The sequence below is a fragment of the Ovis aries genome, chromosome 17 (genome assembly GCF_016772045.2).
Source record: "Ovis aries strain OAR_USU_Benz2616 breed Rambouillet chromosome 17, ARS-UI_Ramb_v3.0, whole genome shotgun sequence".
Taxonomy (NCBI): Eukaryota; Metazoa; Chordata; class Mammalia; order Artiodactyla; family Bovidae; genus Ovis; species Ovis aries.
In genome coordinates, this window is record NC_056070.1 from 51,714,294 (window position 1) to 51,736,723 (window position 22,430).

The following is a 22,430-nucleotide window of genomic DNA, read 5'->3' on the forward strand; positions in this document are numbered from 1 at the left end:
TCCACATCAAAAATATCCTAAAAAAAAACCCAAGATGAATGATGCGGGGATGAGGGTGGGTAGGGGGAGAAGAGTCTCTCTCTGAGCAGGAGTTCATTTATTTTGAGCTATTTGTCTTTCCTCAAGACGGTCGGGGCTCCTGTATTGCTGTAGATGGAAGAAAATAACAGACATACTTCTCTCCAGGGCCACGGCTGTTGAAGGATAAAAAAAATCCAGGCCTTTGGAAAACATCAACCAAGGAGAGGAGACAGCCTCATGATGAAAAATAAATGAATAAATGCACTTCCAACTTTAAAACTGGCATAAGAACTGGCATTCGTTTTGACATGTAAATGTTTAAACTAAACATTTCTATTTTGAGATAATTGGATAATTGTAGATCTGCACACAGAAGAAATAAGGCAGAGATTTCCTAGTACCCTTAACCTGATTTCTCCTGTGGTAATTCCCTACAAAATCATGTCACAACTATGAGACTGACACTGATACAGTTGAGACATAGAATCTGCCATCACCAGGACGCTGCACCGCGTTGCCCTTTTATAACCATCCTCTCTTCCTTTCCATCCTAACCCTCCTTAACCCTTGGCAACCACTGGTCCCTTTCCTAAATTCTGTATTCCTTCCACTTCCATCGCATCATACAAACAGAACCATACAGTATATAAACCTTGGGGACTGTTTTTTTTTTCCCCACAAAGTGCAGTTCTCTGGAGGTTCATCCAGGATGTTTCAGACACCAGTATTTGCTACTTTATTTTATTAAAAAAATTTTTTAAATTGAAGTATATTTGATTTACAATGTTGTGTTAGTTTCAGGGGAACAGCAAAGCAATTCTGATAGATAAATAGATAGACAGATATATTCTTTTTTCTGATTCTTTTCCATTATAGGTTATTACAAGATATTGACTCTAGTTCTCTCTGCTACACAGTGGGTCCTTGTTGTTTATATACTAATATTTTATTTATAGTAGTTTGTATATACTAACCTCAAACTCCTAATTTAGCCTCCTCTTTCCCCTTTGGTGACCATGAAGTTTGTTTTCTATGTCTGTGAGTCTGTTTCTATTTTGTAAATAAGTCCATTTGCATCATTAATATTAAGGTTATTTTATTCAAGAGTTGTCATAATGAAGTATTTTGATTCAGATGTGTATCAAAGCTTTGATTCAAGCTTTCACTTGAAACATTTGTCTTATCATGCATCAGTTTATCAGATAAAATATTTGATAATGTTGATCTTAAGAAGATGAGATACAGGTCAGATAAAATTACACAGGAGAATGGGATGGAGAGGAAGTCATGGAATTAAGCCTCTGTTAGAATGAAGATACTAAGATACAGAGAAAAGACGATCCACGATTTTGATGGAGCATATAAAATGAGGCTTCATGCATACAATGATTGTGCAATATACAATTTTTTTAGATTCCACATATAAGTGATAACATATGGTATTTGTCTTTGTCTGACTTACTCCACTTAGTATGATAACGTCTAGGTCCATCCATGTTGCTACAAATGGCAATATTTCATGAACTTGCCTTTAAAAAACTAAAAACAGAATTACCATATGATCCAGCAATCTGGGAAAGATGAAAACTCTAATTCAAAACGATGCGTGCACCCTAGTGTTCACAGCAGCACTATTTACAACAGCCAAGACGTGGAAGCAAGCTAAGTGTCCACAGACAGATGTATGAGCAAAGAAGGTGTGGTGTACATTTACAACGGAATACTAGTGTTTACTCCTTTTTGTTACCGTGTGTCCAACCGCTCACTTGTTGAACCACGGGTCGCCTCCTGTTGGCCTCCCTCCCCTCCTCCGCCCCTCCCCTCCCCCGCCCCTCCCCTCCCCCGCCCCTCCCCTCCCCCGCCCCTCCCCTCCCCCGCCCCTCCCCTCCTCCGCCCCTCCCCTCCTCCGCCCCTCCTCGACTATGTGTAGGCAACACCACCCCTCAGTTCTCTCCTTTCTCCTGTGGGTACCACACAGAATTCCTCTCTTTTCTTTGCATTCTCTCCTGACCTGCAGGTTTCTTTCCTCAGCCTGAGAACATCCTCGGATCTTCTCTAACCAGGTTATCATGTCTCTTTATCCAGACGGACGTCCTTTCCAACTAACAGTCCTGCACAAAATTTCTCTGGAAGGATTGTAAGAACATGGAGGTGTCAGTTGCCTCTGGAAAAGATTGGAGGGCTGGGGACAGGAAAGGGAAGGTTTTGTGCTGTCCTGGGATGGCGGGAAATTACTACCTTTTGTGTCTTGGACCTATGCAGGTGGTACCATTCCACGCTCCTGGCCCCTCACAAGCAGCCCCCAGGAGATCTTTTTTCTTGGGTCACATATTGTTCTATTCTTGGTTGGAACTCCATGTGTTTAATCAAATCCCAAGCGTTAGATGTTTTATCTGTTTCCCAATTTTTTGACACTATGACGACTGTCATAAAACCCTCTTCGTGCTCAAGTTTTTGCCCACAGCTCTGATTATTTTCTGAGAATAAGTAGCTGAAAACTGTCTGAAACCCACCAGACAGGTTCCTAAAAGTGAATTACTGGGTCAAAGAGGCTTTGCATCCCTGCTGCCAAATTCCCTGCAGACCATGCTAACATAGAAACCCCGGGCAGTCCTTTCCGCCACAGTCTCTCACGTTTGCCTGTTTTCAATCTTTGTTCATTCAATAAATTAAAACACGTGGTCTCGTGCTGTTCATTTGCATCTCTTGTTATTGCCAAGGCTGAAAATTTGTTCAGTTGCTCATTCGCTATTACAGTTGGTCATCTGTATCTGTGGACTCTGCACCCATGAATTCAACCAACCACACAGAGGAAAAAATATAATTTTTTAATCCACAAAGTTCCAAAAAGTCAAACTCGAGTTTGCCACATGCCAGCATGGCAACCCACTCCAGTGTTCTTGCCTGGAGAATCCCAGGGACGGGGGAGCTTGGTGGGCTGCCGTCTATGGGGTCACACAGAGTCGGACACTACTGAAGCAACTTAGCAGTAGCAGCAACTACTTACATAGCATTTACTTTGTAGCAGGCATGATAAGTAATCTAGAGATGATTTAAAGTATATGGAAGATTGTGCACAGGTTATGTGCAAAAATTATGCCATTTTATATAAGGGACTTGAGCATCTATGGATTGGGTATCCATGGGAGGTCCTGGAACCAATCCCCTGTGGATACCAAGAAGAAGCAAGTGCCCAATCGTGTCCAACTCTTTGTGACCCCATGGACTGTAGTTCACCAGGCTCCTTGGTGTTGGGGTAACAGGGTGATGATTCAGGAATCTCAGTCATCAACCTTCTGGTTTCAACCCATCTGGGGAGACGTGCTGGTGGTCAGCATGCACTTAACTTCCTCCACCTTCTGGGGCTTCAGTTTCTCCAAAACAGCTCAAGGATATGGCCTTTGAGGAGGAACTAGGGGTCCTTGACTTTGTTTCATGACTAAACTATTATTATTTTGTCGTGTTTCACTGCTTTCCTTTGTTTCTGCAATTTCTCACTTCTCTGATTAAATCTACTCTTTGAAACTTGGAGAAAGCCAAGGAGGCTAAAGCTCCTCTACAAACAAGAGGTGAGTGGGTTGGGGGGAGGGGCAGGGGGATATGGAGAAGTGTCTGTCCTCAGGAAGGCCCCACAGGGTCCCGCTCAGTTCCAACATCTTTTCTATCCCTTCATGTCTTCTTGTTCCCACTGTTACTCTCTAGGTCTGCCCATTGCTTATCTGGTAAATAACTGATTTTTCTCCTGGTGAAGAAGTAAGAAAGTTTTTGCTCAGGACATCCCCAAGCGCCCCTTAAGGAAATCAGCTGGTCCTCACAACAGCAGGTTCAATTCCAACCACACAATCAGTACTCTCTACCTACCAATGGTGGCAAACTATATTATTGTCCCAAAATGTCTGTTGTCCCTCCCTGAGGGAGAATTGTACTTTCTTGCCCCATGGATAATAGCCCTGGTCACATGAGTTGCTGTTTTGGCCAAAGAAATACATGCAGGAGTGCTAAGTGCCATTCCTGAATCAATTCCATGAAGCACTTCCTGACCGCCCTGCACAGTGTCACTGCTCCTTCTTTACACTTGGTGTGCACTTTCCTGGTGAATGTGACAGGCTTAACTTTCCTTTATTTGTGGGCTATCGGCTCCTGCCTAATGGGATGCAACTACTTGATGGCACGCGTGCACGCGCTCAATCGCTCAGTTGTGTCCAACTCTTTGTGACCCCACGGACTGCAGCCCGCTAGGCTCCTCTGTGGAATTCTCCAAGCAAGAATACTGGAGTGAGTTGCCACCTCCTTCTCCAGGGGATCTTCCCAAGCCAGGGATCGAACCTGCATCTTCTGCATTGGCAGGCAGATTCTTTCCTGCTGAGCCACCTGAGAACCCTGAGACCCATTCTAATTCTAAAAATAATCATGATAGCTTGTCAAGGGGAGGTTTCCGTGTGCCTCTGAAAGCCCATCGTTGACACAGACTTATGTCCCACTTCTTTCCACAATTCATTGTATTTTTCCACTCTTTACTCCCAGCCAGTGGAAAGTGGATTTAAAAATAGGCCTGTGTATTACAGGAAACATCTTGATCATAGAAAAAAGAGAGAGAGAGAGGGACACTTCAAAGGAAGTGGCTAGCGTGGTTGTCCTGCCAGCTTGAGGATGGACGGGGTCCTCGTGTCGTATGTGTTGGACTTGGCTGCCCCCTTGCTGATGCGCTCTGTAGCAATGTCACCAGTCTCCTATTCTAGCTGAGACAGGGAGGGAGGGAGAGAGAGGGAGGCAGGGTGGCTTTGAAGAAATAACCTTCCCAGGAAATGCCTCCTGAAGCTGTCTGCACAGGAAATATGTACAAAGGGAGGAGGGGAAGAGAGGCATCTGGAACAGATCCAGTTTCTTAGCGGATGCAACGTGGGGAACGTGTTCCATTGAATTTCCTTGTTCAGGGTAGGAGGGGGGTGTCCCACCTTCTCTCCTTCCTCTGTAGCCTGTGTCAACTTTAACAAATTGCACAGCATGAGAGTCTCGAGTTAAGTTTTACTGGGGGCAAAATGAGGACTGCAGCCCAAGGAGACAGCACCTCAGATAACTCTGAGAAACTGCTCCAAAGTGGCAGGGGCGAGGGGGAGGTCAGCATATATGTGACTTTGGTGAAGGGGGAATACATGCAATCAAGCATGTATTTTTTTCAGAAGGTTTCTGCTAGTCACAAGGAGCAGTCATCACTATGAAGAATTTTAGTGCTTTTCTAGATAGGAGGAGATAACGAGAATTGGGCTGGTAAGATCGCCTCCTGAAAGTATCTATCTGAAGACCTGTCCAGCCAGTTTTCCCAGAGCACAGAGTGCTTCATTTCTGCTCTCCACCCTGAACTCCTTCAGGGAGCTTTGGAGGTCAGCAGCTGCAGCAGCACACGATTTAACCCTTGTAGAGGTGGGTGGCAAGCGCCAATCTGTAGTTGACACCTGCCTTTGTTTTCCTGAGAGAAGGCTTTTTTTGCTTACTTCTACTCTCTCACCCTTAAGCTCTCCCTGGACTCTCCTTTAAGGCAAAGACTTGTTTCCATCCTGGCTTCTACAGTTGCAGAGACATCGGCTTTTCAAGCTGGGAGGAGACTAATCAATAGTTTGTAATTCCTCTCCTCTTATATTTCAGACCTTCCATTAAGGATTTTCAGCTAAAACACAGGACTGCAGAATCTAATTCATGAGAAGTCTCCCAACCAGAGCCCCTGAGAGACAGACTTCTGAGTGTGGAGGTTGTTCCCTAAGCTTGAGGCAATATTTACATGACCAAGGGCACCGCTGGAGCAGTGAGGTGCCTTCTGGGCTCCGGATATTGGGAAATGACACTTGAGGGCCCCTCACATGCATTTCACGATGCCCTTTTCAGACTGTTTGCACATCTCATCTCCTCCCACTCCACCAATAAGGGAGGGTGATAGAGTCCACATGGGGTCTCACTGATAAGATGGCTCATTATGTCGACCTCACAAACAAAGAATAAAATCACAGTGACCAGTGAGACTGACCAAATTGCCCAAATGGCATGCTGTTTTCTCACTGGTGCCTATCTTCTCAAAGCTGCGAGACCACCAGATTCCAGACCTCTGGATATGCAACCATCCCCTCAGAGAATTTTTCATTGGTGGAGTATAAGAAGGACTCCATCAGAAAGGGAGGATGCTGGTTCTCGTTAAGAGCCAGTCACCCTCTCTTTTCCCTCTAATAAATTTCCCTTTCCTTGCCTGACTGCCTGGCTTGCTCTCTTTTTCTCTGCACTTGCCTTACGGAGGGCAAATATTTTTTTCACTTGGAAAAAAAAAACAGAATCCATGGGAGGTGAAATAATTTGCCAAAGTCTGTCCATCATGTTAGTGCAGGACTGGGATTCAGCTTTCCACACAAGCAAACTTGGTCTCCAGCCCCATTCTTGGCACAGAGCTCCTAAAACCCGTGGAATTTCCTAAACTGTTGAGAGCCAGGAAGGTGTCTTTTGTTATGTTAAGAAGGTGACTTTTTGGAAAGCACCTGAGGGTGGCGGCTGGTTGCCAGGGGAACCAAGCACGTGATTGGAGGGCTGGAACTTTCGGTCCTACCCACCTCCCACATCCATCCTGAGAGAAAGAGGGGCCACAAGTTGAATCAGTCACCAGCAGCCGGTAGTTTAATCCATCATGCCTACATAGCAAAGCCTCCAAAGAAACCCAAAAGGACAGAGTTCAGGGTTCTGAGAGCTCCCAGGGTGGTGAACACGTGGAGACGCCAGGAGAGTGGCATGCCCCAGAGTGGGCAAGGGCCCTGCCCTACCCCCAGCCCTTGCTGCATGCAATCTCTTCCGCGTGACTGTTCCTGAATTCTGTCCTTTGCAATAAACTGGTAATCTAGAAGCTAAAATGTTTCTGAGTTCTGCTAGTTGCTGTAACAAATTAACCGAACCCAAGGAGGGGAATCACCAGAATCTCCAATCTGTAACTGGGGCTCGGGGCTTCCCTAGGGACTCAGTGGTAAAGAATCTGCCAGCGCAGGAGATGCTGAATCAATCCCTGGGTCTGGAAGATCCCCTAGAGAAGGAAATGGTTACCCGATCCAGTATTCTTGCCTGGAAAATCCCATGGACAAAGGAGCCTGGTGGGCTACAGTCCATGGGGTCACAAACAGCCGAACACAACTCAGCCACTAAAATGACAATGAAAGCAGACTGCACAAAGCTGTCGTTTCCTTTCAGGTCGAATCAGCAGCTTCACATGGCTCAGCCTCGTCTGGGGATGCATTTGAGCTTCAGAGGAAGCTGAAGTTAGGAGAACGATGCTGTTCTCCCCTCGTGTCCTGAAGGGAAACCGTTCCCTAGAGCTCCCATCAGAATTTTCCTTATGTCTCACTGGCTAAGCGCTGGGTCACACACCCACCCCAGTGACCAATCACTGTCAAAGGGAACAGCATGGACTTACTGACTTATCTCAGTCATGGTTCATCTTATCTCCTAGATACTAGCCACCAAAACAAAATCAGGATTTGGGGATAGCAGGGAAGGAAGAAGGATGGCTGTTAGGAAGGTGAATTGGATGGGGGAGGTACAGGGGGATGTCTTAGGTGACAATATGGTGTTAGGGGTCAGTGCGACTAACCCTAGGGACAGTTTTCCCCCAGTTTTCTGGGTGACTCTGGCATCCCAGGGTCAGGCAATGATACTTCACTAAACCTTCTGGTTCTTCAGAGGAGGCCAGTCACTGACATGGATGAAAGGAGATGAGGTCAAGGGCTCGTAAAGCCTGAGAGGTTCACAAATAGCATGAAGGGGCTGCATTCCTGCATTACTCGAAAAATTTGAGAAAGAAGAGACTGGAAGTCTGGTGTGACTGCCCCTTTAACTGGCCTCATATCAACCTCTTAGACAGATGAAGAGCAGAGATTTTTTTTAAGGAAGAGCAATTCAGGGGCTTTTTCCAAGGCAGCTGGCACTTCGGACAGACATTTTTGCAAAAGCACAGAGTCTTTGCAGTAGCTTTTTACATTCTCACAGCAGCTCCAAAAAGGGGGAGCCACTAGTGGGAAATAAAACAGACAAAGAAAGGCTTTCCCCTCTGCCTCCTGAGGTTCTGGGGATCCTAATCTACCAAAAAAATAAATAAATAAATTCCATTTTGGAAACATGCCAGCCTACTCTTGTGCTCACTAAATTCCCCAAGCATGGATATGGAGGCGAGCTCACTGCCTCTTGGGCTGTAAAATGCCAAGCTAGCGAAAACTCCTTGCTCTGATTTTTCATCCGGAAAGGAGTGAATACATCGCCTCCCTCTCTTCCTGGTACATGGAGGTGAGTAAGCGAGGTCCCTTCTGAGCCAGGGATTGGTCTCAACCCCCTGACTGTGACTGTGTTAGCTGCTCAGTTGTGTCCGACCCTTTGCAACCCCATGGACTGCAGCCCACCAAGCCCTTCAGTCCATGTAATTCTCTAGGCAATAATACTGGAGTGGGTAGCCATTCCTTTCTCCAGGGGATCTTCCTGACCCAGGGATCAAACCTGCGTCTCCCACACTGCAGGCAGATTCTTTACCCTCTGAGCTACCAGGGAAGCCCTTCAATGCCTTCCCTCCCCTCAAAACCATTGGACAGCACCCTCTCCAACAAGAGGTCCAAGTACTGTTAATCACATGTTCCTAGGAGGGAACCACATTGTTAGGGGAAACCTTCCCTGGCCAGACAAGACAGTAGCCACTTGCATGAGTTGTCTTGCAACAGGAGGTCCTGGTAAGGAATGAGGAACTAATTAGCTACCACTGTCTAGAATTCGAGGAAGGTCAAAAGGAGAGAGGAGACGCCAGCCCACATGTCCTCCCAGAACCCTTCTAGTTGGAATCCATCTTGGCTGAGCAATGTGTGGCCACCATGAAGGACCCTGAGTCAGAGTGATTGGCCAGAGACAGCCCAGAAAATATCACCATCACTATAAAACCCAAGACCAAGAGCCACATTGCAGAGCAGTTCTCCTGGGTTCCCCCACCCTCCTACTCGCCGCCTGGGCGCCCCTTCCCAATAAAGTCTCTTGCTTTGTCAGCACGTGTGTCTCTTCGGACAGTTCATTTCTGAGTGTTAGACAACAGCCCACTCTCAGGCCCTGGAAGGGGTCCCCACTTCCTGCAACAACATGAGCACTGCAGCGGGTCCTCTGGGAAGTAGACACTGAGTTAGGAGGATAAGAGCTTCACTGGGGGTGACGCCTGAGACAAAGAGGAGAGGAAGCAGGACTGGGGCAGGCAGATCTGAGGGTCTCAGCCAACCCCCAGCCCTGAGCTCCACAGCAAAGACTGCCCATGTGAAGGATCCCATGTGGGGCAGAAATGGCCCGCCCTGTGCCCCTGCCATGCTCGGGCACTGCCTGGGGGCTGCCTCTGCTGAAAAGCAGAGATGGAGACTAGATGCTGGAGTGTGTCTGATCACAGCTCCTACAGCGGAACAAGATCTTTCTTGGAGGGAGATCTGAGCATGCACTGCCACAGTGGCCATGCAGGCGTGCGTGTGCATGTGTGACACCCTAGGAAACAGACAGCCCTGTGCACACAGCCCTCTCCCTCCTCCTGACTGGTGTCCAGCTGCTGATTATTTCTCACACCCCATGAGCTTCAGGGGCAGGAAAAGGGACACAGTCCAGAAGGGGGGCTTATCTTTTCTTTGCATTTGCTTGTTAAAATGGGATCTATGGACTTCCCTGTTGGTCCAGTGGTTAAAAATCTGCCTGCCAATGCAGGGGACATGGGTTTGGTACCTGATGAGGGAAAACCCCACCTGCCGCCGCGTGTACCGCAAACTACTGAACCTGTGCTCCAGAGTCCACAAGTCACAACTACTGAGCGCGGGCACCATGATCGCTGAAGCCCTTGCACCTGGAGCTGTGCTCCGCAGCAAGAGAAGCCACCGCAGTGAGAAGCCCTCACCTCGCACTGCAACCAGAGAGTATCCCTGGCTCACCGAAAAGCCCGTGTCCGGCAACAAAGACCCAGCGCAACCAACAATAAATTAATTAATTAAAAAAAATTAGAGCTACAGCATTGAAACCCCATCACTTTGCTTTTTATGACATAAACTCACAAAGTCTGTGCCAAACTTCACTACATGCTGATCTTGTCCTTCTGTGAGCCCTGGAGTAAAGGAGTCACCGGGAGACAAGATCCTTCAGATCCGAAAAGTGGAGAAACTGATACTTGGCAAAACAATCTCTAATCTGCCTCCATGATTTTTTCCTTTGCTCATGTGTTGAAAAAAATCCCCAATGCAAGATCCATTCCAGGAGGGCATGGGAAAGGTCACGCATTCAGCCTCCAAGTGAAGCCCAGACACAACTTCCGGTTCCGGTGGTTACAGAGAAGCACAGTGCCCCCTACTCATCAGCAGTGGATGCTCCCAGGACCAAGAAGCCGCCAGGGCACTCCCCAGGTGTTTGACAGGCACAAAGCTGTGTTCTCCTTACGTGCTCTCTGCTCTTTGCAAACTTAGAATGTGCAGCCAAGGAAAGGAGATAAAAGAGAAGGCGGATGTAAGAGCTTGGAAGGAGAGCTGAATAGTAATTTTATAATATCAGACATAACACCGTGCTCATCATGGCTGGGGGACAAGCCCCTCCAAGAGCAGATTTTTGTCTCCCTTTGTTCATTCATCTTTTCAAAGAACCTGCAGCAGAACCTGCCTTCAAATGTTGCTTGAATTAATTCTGCTCTTCCCCTAATACTTAAGTTTCATGGAGGAGCTGAGGCATCTCCAATAAAAATATGAATTAAATAACATGGAGAGCTGCTCTTTTTTTTTTTCCTTCTTCTTCTTCTTCTCTTGTGCTTTAGAACATCTGGTTCCTTTGTTTCTGGGCAGGGCTGTCATCCACAGCAACTTGGTCATGGATTTGATCAGCCTCTCTTGTCCCTTGATAAGGAGCTGGGAGCAGAGACGGAGAGAAATCATGACTTGTGCAAATAAGCACTGAAGTTTTCCAAATGCTGGATGCACACGTATACTCTGTCCTCTCCTATTTTTAGGACTGAATCCTAATCACAGCCCAGAGCAGCAGTTCTCAACCAGGGACATTCTGCCCGCCCTCCTCCCTGCAGGGGAAGTACGGCAGTGTCTGGAGACCTTTTTGATTGTCACAACTGGGAGGATGCTTTGGGCCTCTAGTGGGTGGAGGTCAGGGATGTCACTCAACATCCTGCAGGGACCAAGGCCCCACAGCAAAGAATGACGCGTCCCAAATGTCAATAGCGCTGAGGCCAAGAAACCCTGGCCTCCAGTAATGCAATATATGGAAGCATCTTATCTTTCTGTCTTATCGCATTCTTCAGCCTAATGATGCAAAGAACAAAACGCACATCCACTGGAAGATGAAGCCTTTAAGTTGGCCCTCATGCCTGTGGCATATCAAGATGACAGTGGCCAGTGGCAGAATGATGAAGTTGGGGGTGACCTCTCAATGAGGTATCTGGGCTGCCTCCTGGATCCCTTGGGAGCCTGGCTACGAGTTTGGAGAGAAGTTGACTGGGGTGCTGGTTTTTCAAGAGGCTTTTCACTCTTCGTGTCAGGGACCTTGTTCGTGATGCACAGCGGTGCTGCAGCGGGTGAGCACCTGCCATGATTACTGCTCAGGGTAGAGGGGGCTGCAGGTATTCCTCTTCCTTTTTTACTTTATGGTTTGCTAAGATTTACTGATTTACTTCTTTTATTTTGGGGGGTGTGCTGGGCCCTGGTTGCTGTGCATGGGCTTTCTCTCGTTGCGATGCCTCGCATTGCAGTGGCTTCTCTTGCTGCGGAGCACAGGCCCTAGGGCCCGTGTGAGCCCAGTGGTCTGGGCACATTGGCTTAGTTCCAGTCAGGGAACTCAGATCCCACATCCCGAGGCATGTGGGGTCTTCCTGGACCAGGGACCAAGCCAGCGTCCTTCGGAGTGCAAGGTGGACTTTTGACTCCTGGACCACCAGGAAAGTCCTACAAGTGTTACTCCTCTGAACAGCGGCACAGTGTGTGGGGCAGAGGTCAGTGAGGCAGGCAGAGGGCAGTCCTGGCTTGTCCTTGACTTAGATAGTCTCAGCTCTTTGAGAATTTAGGATGTGCTAAGGAAAGGGAACTGATATCTTGGCAGATCCAGCAGTCACACTCAGGGACTTGGGAAACCCCTGCCAATTTATGGGCCCGGAATGAAGAAATGCCTGCAAGCTGATACTCAGGGCTGTCTCCTGAGTTCATCATCATGGAGATCAGTGTTTCTGTGAGCAGTGTTCTTGGCCCCCGATGAGGGAAAAGATAGAACATATCCATCAGACAAATGTAGAGTCCCCACCAGAGAAGTGAGACTCATCTGGGTTGCCTTGAGTGCCCGAAAATAGGGAAAGACCCAATTCAGTTGGAATCCATCAATTGTACATTCACTCTGTATTCACTGATGATTGAAAAGATAACAAGGGCTTCCCTGATGGTCCAGTGGTTAAGAATCCACCTTGCAATTCGAGGGACACAGGTTCGATCCCTGCTCCAGGAAGATCCCACATACTTCAGAGTAACTAAGTCCATGCCCCACAGCTGCTGAGCCCATGCCCCACAGCTGCTGAGCCCATGCCCCACAGCTGCTGAGCCCATGCCCTAGAGCCAGCTGTCCACAAGAGAACCACCACAATGAGAGGCCCACACACGGCAAGGAAGAGCAGCCCCCCTGCTTGATGCAACTAGAGAAAGCCCTCATGCTTCTCAGTGAAGACCCCAGTGAAGCCAATAAATAATCTAGAGAGAGAGAGAGAGGAGATAACGGAAGTAGAAGCAGAAGACAAGAATGAGCGATGGTGCCAACTTCAGGTTTATGCTGATGGAGCCGCTGTGCTCATTACTGCCATCAGGTCATATGGTTGGGAAAAGCCTCCCCTTTTTGACTGTCAAGCTTCCAGACATCCCTCTTTTTGGAGGGAACCCCCATCATGTGGGTCTTGCTTCGAGGCAGCTCACTTGTGTTAACAAATGTAGAGGCACCTATATTCCTGCTCCCTGGTAACGCAGGTGCAGGCACGTGGCCATGGTATGACCACCTGGGTAATGTGCTGGGGTGAACAGTGCCCCCCTAAACTCATGTCCACTGTGAACCTGTGAGTGTGACTTATTAGAAATACAGCAGACACTAATACAGATACCCCTGCTTGGGACCTTGAACCCTGAAGGTGAGACCCACAGCCAGTGTCAGAGGACTGCCCGCCCAGGTAAGATGATGCAAGCTTTTGGGACTTCCCTGGTGGTCCAGTGGCATTTCACCTTCCAATGCAGGGGGTGTGGGTTCGATCCCTGCTTGGGGAGCTAAGATCCCACCTGCCTCATGGCCAGAAAACCAAAACATAAAACAGAAGCAATAGTGTAACAAATTCAATAAAGACTTTAAAAACGGTCCACATGTGCATCTATGGCTGAGTGCCCTTGTTGTCCATCTGAAACTATCATAACATTGTTAATCAGCTATACGCCAACACAGAATTAAAAAGCTTTAAAAATCAAAGAGCCTCAAAAAATGGTCCATATCAAAAAAATTCTTTGAAAAAAATTTTTTAAAACCAGTACAAACTTTTGGTTATTATTTCTTTTTCCTGCCCGACCAGGAGCAAACAAAATCTGGTTGGTTTCATCCATTTTCCTTTTTCATTCTCTCAGAGTTTCAATCCCCCTGATAAACCAGTCCACAGGTGAGGATACTTTCCAGAGGGTAGGTCATTCTGCCCTACTGCACACCCACCTGGGGCCAGCTCCCTCAGGTTCAGTGGGCATAGCAGAGAAACAAACCATAACTGATCACTTCCGACTCTGGGCTCTGGGGCCGAGTTCCCAGCCTCTTCGTGAGTTCATCTGATCTCTGCAAGTGCTGTGTTGAAGAAGGAACTTGTATCCTAGGTGTATACACCTTGCTCTATTTTTAATATCCGTGGGCTTATATATGGGGCTTCCCTGGTGGCTAGTGGTAAAAAATCCATGTGCAACACAGGAGATGCAAGGGACATGGGTTTGATCCCCAAGTCGGGAAGATCTCCTAGAGGTGGGCATGGCAACCCACTCCAGTATTCTTGCCTGGGAAATCCCATGGACAGAAACTTATATATAAGAGAGAAATGGAGTTTTAAAGCTGGATGATTCCATAAAAAAAAAAAAAGAATTAAACAGGGTCTACTGAAGTTTCTTGGATCAAGTGCAAGTTGCTAACTCAACCTTAACCACGTAACACAAGAAGTTTAGGGAAGCATCAAACTCCACGGGCAAGTTGGAAAAGTGCTTTCCCTTTTAATTCACAAAGCAGAGAGAATTGGCTGGGCTTCCACCTTACATTAAACTTGGGTCCAAGACCTCAACCAGATACAAGGATCGTGCCTGGGTGGAAGCCAGGAACTGTGGCAGCCCCGCCCCTCTCCTGAGAGGCTGCAGTGTTATTACCCCATTACATAGTCGGGCAAACTAAAGCCACATGGACAGGGTGAGATGGTGGTGCTACATTCAACTGCAGAACCCATGCATCTAGCTGCCCCTTGGTGATGAAAAGGGGAGTTTAAGGGAGAATGAGGGGAAAAAATAAAAATATAAATTGTTAGGGAAACCTTTGTACCTTAAACTTAGTAAAGTGTGTAGGAGGAAGGATGGATATTTATGCAAATCAGTGTGTGTGTACAAATTAGCCTATTGACAGGGGATCTAGTCATGACCTAACACACCACCTTATTTCAATGGACCAAAAGCATTTTCTATTTTCATTTTATTTTATACATCTATTTTAACTCACTAACACCATCTTTTTCTAAAGTATGAACAAAAGATCACAAATCCTTTCTTTATCTGACGCTTCATTTACTTTTGTAAATCAAACAGACTTCTCCTACTGACTTAGAATGTCAAAAAAAATCTCGATATTTGTATGAAAATGATTTCGGCTTTCATCTTGCTTTAGATACACGCATTTTTCCAGTTCACCATGATCATGCTCCTATTTAAATAATACGAATACCTCCCACTTTAAATGATATATATTTAGGCTTTCTGCTTTAGAAATACTTCCCAATTTGCATATTGAAATTTGCATTCATGAGAGATCCATTAATGCCTGAGACAGGACACCAAGTCTCTCCTTGAGCCAAACCCAAGTCTGGCTCCTCTGAGCTCTCTTCTCCCCAGGCCTCATCCTTGGGTGCTGACTTCCATCAGCTGGTCCAGCTGTGACTAAGTCCTTTTAGAAAGGGCCCCCTACCCTTGATATCTGATCATTTGTCCTGTCTTCAGCAAGAATCCTGCCAAGTCAGTTTAGCAAGATTCCCTACCCTCAGTGTGTCCTCTTGGTAAGTGTCCATCCACCAATCTACCCCACCATTGATTATAAATCCCCAGCTGTCTTTGCTGTATTCAGAGTTGAGCCTGATCTCTCCTGCATCTTGAGTCCTGACACCTACCGTCCTAAATAAAGCCTTCTGTATCACCATTAGAACAAGGGTCAGAATAACTTTTCTTTTGGCCTGCACTGCATGGCTTGCAGGATCTTAGTTCCTTGATCTGGAACATGGCAGTGAGAGCTCCAGATCCTAAACCCCTACACCACCAGGGAGCTCCTCACCACTAGACCGCCAGGGAACTCCTCAGAGTAACTTAAAAAAAGGGGGGGGGGGCAAAAAACATCTCACCGCTTGAAACCATCTGGGTGAAAAAGTGTTATTAATATAATGTAATATATTAAAAACCCATATATTAAAGAGTGTTATTAATATAATGCAATATGTTAAAACCCCATATTTTACAAACCAATATTCAAAACAAGAGTGCTCTGGGACTTCCCTGGTGGTCCAATAGCTAAGAATCTGTCTTCCAATGCAGGCAACGCGAGTTCGAATCCTGGTCAGGGAACTCAGAACCTGCTTGTCCGGGGCAACTAAGCCCTCTCACCCCAACAAAAGATCCTAACACAGCCAAATAAATAATTTGGAAAAAAAAAAAAAAGAGAGCATGCCAGAACATACCTTCTTTCTCTACTCTTCCCCATGGTCTTGTTCATGCCTACAGAATTCGGAGGTGATTCTCAGCCATTCTCCCTATGTCATCATTAACACAGGTGCCATCACCTCCAATTGGACCAACCAATCCTCTGCCCAATTTTCCCCATTGCCCCGCCCCCCTTCTCCAATCTACCACCACCCATCACTCAATTCCCCGGTGGCATTCGGAATAGCCTTCCAAACCTCCTAGCTCTGGGCCACCCAATCCTTTCCAACCTTCCTAAACATGTCCAATGTTCCAGAACCTTCTGGGCCCTCCACCGTTACTCGTGACATCATGACTGCATGGGACGAGCCCAGTGCCAGCTCACACCCGCCTGCGTGTCTCAGCTTGACGCTCCTGACGTCAAGTTCACACTGAGATATTCTGTGGCTGCCTTATCTTCCTGCGGCGGGTGGGAGAGCCACCAGCCAGGAAAATGTTTCATTTCTTTGCCACCCACGGTGCCAGCTCAATGGATCAGACATGGTGGGTATCCATTAAATACTCATTGAGCAACTGAACAGACGTCACTATTGAATTCAACAGATATGAAAACACGGAGGGAAAAATCTCAAAAGATTTGTTTTCTGGAAGAACATTTTAGCCCTGGTTGCTGGGCCTGATGAATTTAAATCATTCAAAGTGAGCAAGCGCCCTCCTGTGGCCGCAAGCTGACAGTACATCACAGAAAAGAGTTTCGATTACGGAGTTCTGAGATCTCTTACCTGGAGGTTTTTTTCCCTCCTGACCACAGGCAAGGGGCACAAGAAACCATTACAGTCAGAAAGCTAAGGTAGACACATAGGTGACTCAGTAGCTCACTCAGAGGATTTAGCTTCTCCTCATGCCAACCAGGTAACAGGAGCTGTGGATACATCAGGGAATTTGATCCATCCCCCTGAAAATGAAAAGAGACTAATATAACGTGCGGTCCTTGATTGGACTGTGTTTAAAATAAACCAGCAGTCATTTGTACAGCAAGAAACCCTGTACACAAATGTTCATTGCAGCTTTATTCATTAGCAACGGAAAAAAAGGAAACTGACCAATTGTCCACCAACCAAAAACGGGCAAGGCAAAAGAAGTTATTGTGCCGCACACAATGTGGGTGAGTATTAAACATTGTCCTGCGTTAGAGAAACCTCACAATCAACAGAACACACTGTATGCTTCTATTTAAATGAAGTTCCGGAAGAGGTGATGGTAGGAAAAATTGGAACGGGGTAGCCTGTGGTTGGGGGTTGGGCTTGCAAAAGGGGTCTGGGGGCACTTTCTGGGGTGATGATAATGGGTAACTTGATAGGGATTTGGGTTACGCAAATGTATGCATTTGTCTTAACTCATCATATATTACACTTAAAACAGGTGTGTCATTACACAGGTAAATTTTACCCCACCAAGAAAAACAACAACAACAAAATTACTGAACGCCAATCCGTGATGCCCATGCTGAAGTGTTTTGGGGAAGGAGAATGCTGAGATCTGCACACTGCTTTGAAATGCATTGAAAAACTAAGAGGGATAAATGGACACACAGGTGGATAGGTACATGACAAAGCAAAAAGCAAGATGTTAATTACAAAAAATATCGGTGTTGGATATGTATATGGATGGTCACTAAAATTGTTTCCACGTTTGAAAAAAATTCATGATAAAATCTTGAGGGGATATTTGAATAGAGGCTGGGCATTAGATGACTGAATAAATTCTGCTCATCTTTTATGAATGACGGTGCTTCTGTGGTTCATAGTAAAATGTCCTTATTTTCAAAGACAAATATTCAAGTATTTACAGGTGAAGTGTCATAATGTCTCAAACACGTTAAAATGCTCTCGAAAGGGAAATGAAGGTAAATTGCAAACTGTTAATATTTGTTACATCCATGTAATGGATGTAGGGGTGTCAATATTCTGTTTTCCCTCTTTAAAGTTTTTCGTAATGAAAAGAAGACATGCTCTCTCAAGGTGCTTCGACTTGAACATCGAGCAAAAGTTCTGTCCCTTTCTCCTTGTCCAGTTGCATCCTTATGTTTTTTGTTTAAAAAATTAGTTCTATATGAGGATGGAGAAAATTTGTTAATAAGGTGTAATCTGGTGATGAGCATCGCATAAGAAGAAGGGAAATATAAAGAGAATGAATGAATGAGAAGATAAAAGACAAAATTAACCAGAAAGCACGTAATGAAAGGGGAAGTGAAGTCGCTCAGTCGTGTCTGACTCTTTGTGACCCCGTGGACTGTAGCCTACCATGCTCCTCTGTCCGTGGGATTTTCCAGGCAAGAGTACTAGAGTGGGTTGCCATTGCCTTCTCCAGAGGATCTTCCTGACCCAGGTCTCCTGCATTGTAAGCAAGACGCTTTACCGTCTGAGCCACCAGGGAAACCTAGTGAAAGGGGAGGGGACAGGTAAGTGTGGGAAGGAGGACATTTACCTGCTCCCATTAATTCTGGGCAGAATATTTGCAAATGTGCCCCTTCCCCACACTTCTTGTCTTGGTCGCTGGCATCACCTTGTATCTACCTCCAGAGTCAAGACCAAGAGACTGCTCATCCACATCTCATGAGCCTCCAAGTCCAGGGTCCTCTGCCTCCTACACCTCTCTCTCCAATCAGTTAGCCTTGTGCTCCTCAATGACCTCGTCTGTAAAATGAATGTGATGCCCCCTGCTTCCTGAGTTGTTGCCAGGACCCAATACTATACCACAGTGTGTCTGCAGTAGCTAGAGCATACAACTGTGTGTTAATCTCCCTTGCCCAGCCCTCCCTGGAACTTAAGACCTCTCCCAAGCTCTCTAACCACATCCCTTAGACGTTTCAAGTTCCAGTAATATGGTCTTACTTACAGTTTCCCAAACACATGTCGTCACTCATGCTCCAGGTCTTCGTGTCACTCAGCAGCTTGCGAAGTGTGGTCGCCAGGGCAACAGCATCAGCACCAGCATCCCCTGGGAACTTGATAGAGACAAAAATTCTCAGGTGCCTTCTATACCCACTGGATCAGAAATTTGGCGTGGGGCTTTTTGTGAGCCCTCCAGGTGATTTCTGAAGCACAGTGAGTTTTGAGAACCACTGGGGTATACCGTCTCCTCTGCTTAAAGTGCGCTTTCTCATCATCCCTGTCAAACTCCTACACATCCCTTTAAAGACTCCTGGAGGAAGTCTTTCTTGCAGCTGTGGACCTATTCATTAGATCATGAATATAAGGCTATTCATGCTCACCTCTACACTCACACTGTGCCTTGATCAGACTTCCATGAGTGTTTTATGACCCTAAGTTATGATTTGTTTGAAAATCTTTTTTTTAAGACTTTTTTAATGTGGACCATTTTAAAAGTCTTTATCGAATTTGTTATAATATTGGTTTTGTTTTGTTTTAGCAGAGAGGCATGTGGGAATCTTAGCTCCCCAACAAGGGATCAAACCCATAACTCCTGCATTGGAAGGTGAAGACTTAACTACTGGACTGCCAGGGATGTCCCCCTGGAAGCCTTTCTCTCCAGCGAGGCTAAATAAATAACTAAAGAGTGTGTCTGATATCATCCTCTGTGTTTTCAGCCTTAGCAAGGTGCCTTTCACTCAGGGAGACACTCAAGTTCACCTACTTGAGCTGCCTCAAGCAGCAGGTTATCCAGATGAAGGAGGAAATTCCTTGATTGATAGAGCACCAGTTTGCCAAACAGGATACCTGTTGGTGGTGGGTTTTTTTAAGCGTACATTTATTTTATTTGAAAATCATATAGATCCATTCTTTGATTTCACTTAGGAAGAGTCCAGTATTGAGTGTCGTGACACCTTCAAATTTCTTAAATACATTTTTTGATCATCTTTAAGCTGCAGTGATTTCCTTCCAAAGATGGTAGCACTCTGCTTTCAATCCAGTCCAACAAATAACATGATGTGTGACAGGTACACACTAATGGTGAAGACTGGCTGACATGCCTTTTGCAGGAGGTGCTGCTATTTATTAGAGGAGAGTCCTTGGCCAGGTTAAACTCTAATCACAGCAACGATGGCCAGTATTTACTGTATGCTCCCTCTGCAAGGTTCTGTATTCATCTCCTTTCAGCTTTACAAGAGCCAGTTGCCATAGGTACAAATCTTATTCCTGTCTTACAGACGAGGAATCTGAGGCACAGAGAGGTCAAGCAACTGACTCACAATCACACAGCTAGAAATACGGGACCAAAATCAAAGCCAGGAAAAGTCCTTCAAAATCTGCTTCCACTAACAATTTTTTTTTCCTGACTCTGCATTCTAAATATTTCTCCAAAATGCCATTCCCTTTTTGGGATCTCTGCTTTCATTGTGTTGAGATATATATAACATTTATCATTTTAGTCTCCTTTTTCTTGCCCTCTCCACACGGCACATGGGATCTTAGTTCCCTGACCAGAGATCGTACTTGCACCCCTGCACTGGAAGCATTGAGTCTTAGTCCCTGGACAGCCAGGGACGTCCCCATTTTAGCCATTTTTAAGTATATGGTTCAGCGGCATCAGATATACTCATATGTTATGCAACCATCCCCACCATCTGTCACCACAACTTTTTCATCTTCCCCAAAACAAATTTTGTCCCCATTAAACACTAACTCCCCATTCCTCCTCCTCCAGTCCCTGGCAGCCACTTGTCTACTTTCTGTCTATAAATCTGACCACTTTAGGTACCTTGTATGAGTGGAATCATACAATATTTGTATGATACTCAGCATAATGTCCTCAAACTCAATCATGCTGTATTCGCAGCATGTGAATTTCCTTCCTATTTAAGGCTGAGCACCATCCCATTGTGTGGATAGACCCCATGGCGCTTATTTGTTCATCCATCAATGGACACTTGAGTTGTTTCCACCTTTTGGCAAGTATGAATCACGCTGCTTCTATGAACACAAGCAGACAAATATCTCTTGGCGTCCCTGCTTGCAAATCTTTGGGGTCTGTACCCAGAAGTGGGATTGTATGATCCAATGGTGATTCCAGGAGACTGGGTTTCTTGGTTAGCTTTGCCCCCTGAGTTTTGCAAGTCACCCACCACCCTTTCCAGTGTCCTGTGCATAACACGGAGACAGAAAATCTTTTTCTCTTTGAATTACTATAACCATGACAATGATAAGTATCTTAAGAAGGAGAGGTCACCTTCTATTAACTACTGCTACTGCTGCTAAGTCACTTCAGTCATGTCCGACTCTGCGACCCCATTGACGGCAGCCCACCATCAACTACAAAGGTGGCTTTATAAGAACTTCCCTGGTCGTCCAGTGGTTAAGAATCCGCCTTCCAGAGCAGGAGACGCAGGTTTGATTCCTGGTTGGGGAACCAAGGTCCCATATGCTGTGGAGCAACTAAATCTGGTCACTGCAATGAAGACCCAATGCAGCCAAAATTAAAATATGTATATATATTTTAATATATATATAATATAATACAGTAGAAGATGGAGTTAATGAGGGTCTGAAAGTGCCAGGGGTAGCTATAAAAAAATAATAAAGGTGGTTTATAAGTTCCCCATATTGTTGCCTGGAGAGGGAGAAAAGAATGAATATCTTTTAACCACCCATAAGCGCATAAGCTTTTATGGTCTCTAAGCTAAAATACGCCCTACTGGGCTGCTGTGCCGTTCAACCATCTTTTGAGCACTCTTACATGTTTAGCGGAGCTTTCTTTAGTCAGATAGTGGTCATTGATGAGTCCCGCAGGAAAATGAAAAGGGAAGATAATGTTAATCTGCTGACACACACGCTTGGGATATGGAGAGCCAAAAAGAATTGCTTCATCAATAGGCTTTCTTATCAGAAACACTTGGCACGCTTCACCAAGCAGTTAAGAGTCTTTTTAAAAAACATTATCATCCGTGGTATGATTTACAGGCAATGGTCTGTGCTCTTAGAAGGAAATCTGCTTTTTCAAGCCACAGCACAAGTGAAGTAATGGTTTGTAACTCAATGATTTATAAGCTAGACTCTTAATTTTCATTTTCTATTATCCCAAAGACATTGCCCGATGAAATCACATCCTGCTTCTGTTTTTTACATAATACTACCCGTGGTGGCACTAGTGGAAAAGAACCTGCCTGCCAATGCAAGAAATGTAAGAGACATGGGTTTGATCCCTGGGCCCAGAAGATCCCCTGGAGGAGGGTATGACAACCCACTACAGTATTCTTGCCGGGAGAATCCCATGGACAGAAGAGCCTGGTGGGCTACAGCCCATGGGGTGGCAAAGAGTCAGACACAACTGAAGTGACTTCGCATGCACCTCTCACAAAACAAGACCACAAAGTCTTCTTAGCATTATTAATTGCATCTTTAAATAATTTTTAAAATTTACTTTTGGCTGTGTGGGTCTTTGTTGCTGCACGAGTCTTCTCTAGTTGCAGAGAGCAAGAGCCACTCTCCAGCTTCA

At 45.8% G+C, this 22,430-nt stretch overlaps 1 long non-coding RNA gene across 1 annotated transcript in view; it reads right to left on the reverse strand.

Moving 5' to 3' along the window:
• Nucleotides 1–18,978, reverse strand: part of LOC121816938 (uncharacterized) — a 64,083-nt gene extending 45,105 nt beyond the window's left edge. Inside the window, exons 1-3 of the long non-coding RNA XR_009597007.1 lie at nucleotides 18,873–18,978; nucleotides 18,278–18,413; nucleotides 16,757–16,929 (exon numbers count right to left, since the gene is read on the reverse strand). This is a non-coding gene — a long non-coding RNA (uncharacterized LOC121816938). The remainder of the gene's footprint in view (nucleotides 1–16,756; nucleotides 16,930–18,277; nucleotides 18,414–18,872) is intronic.
• Nucleotides 18,979–22,430: the final 3,452 nt, after the last annotated feature.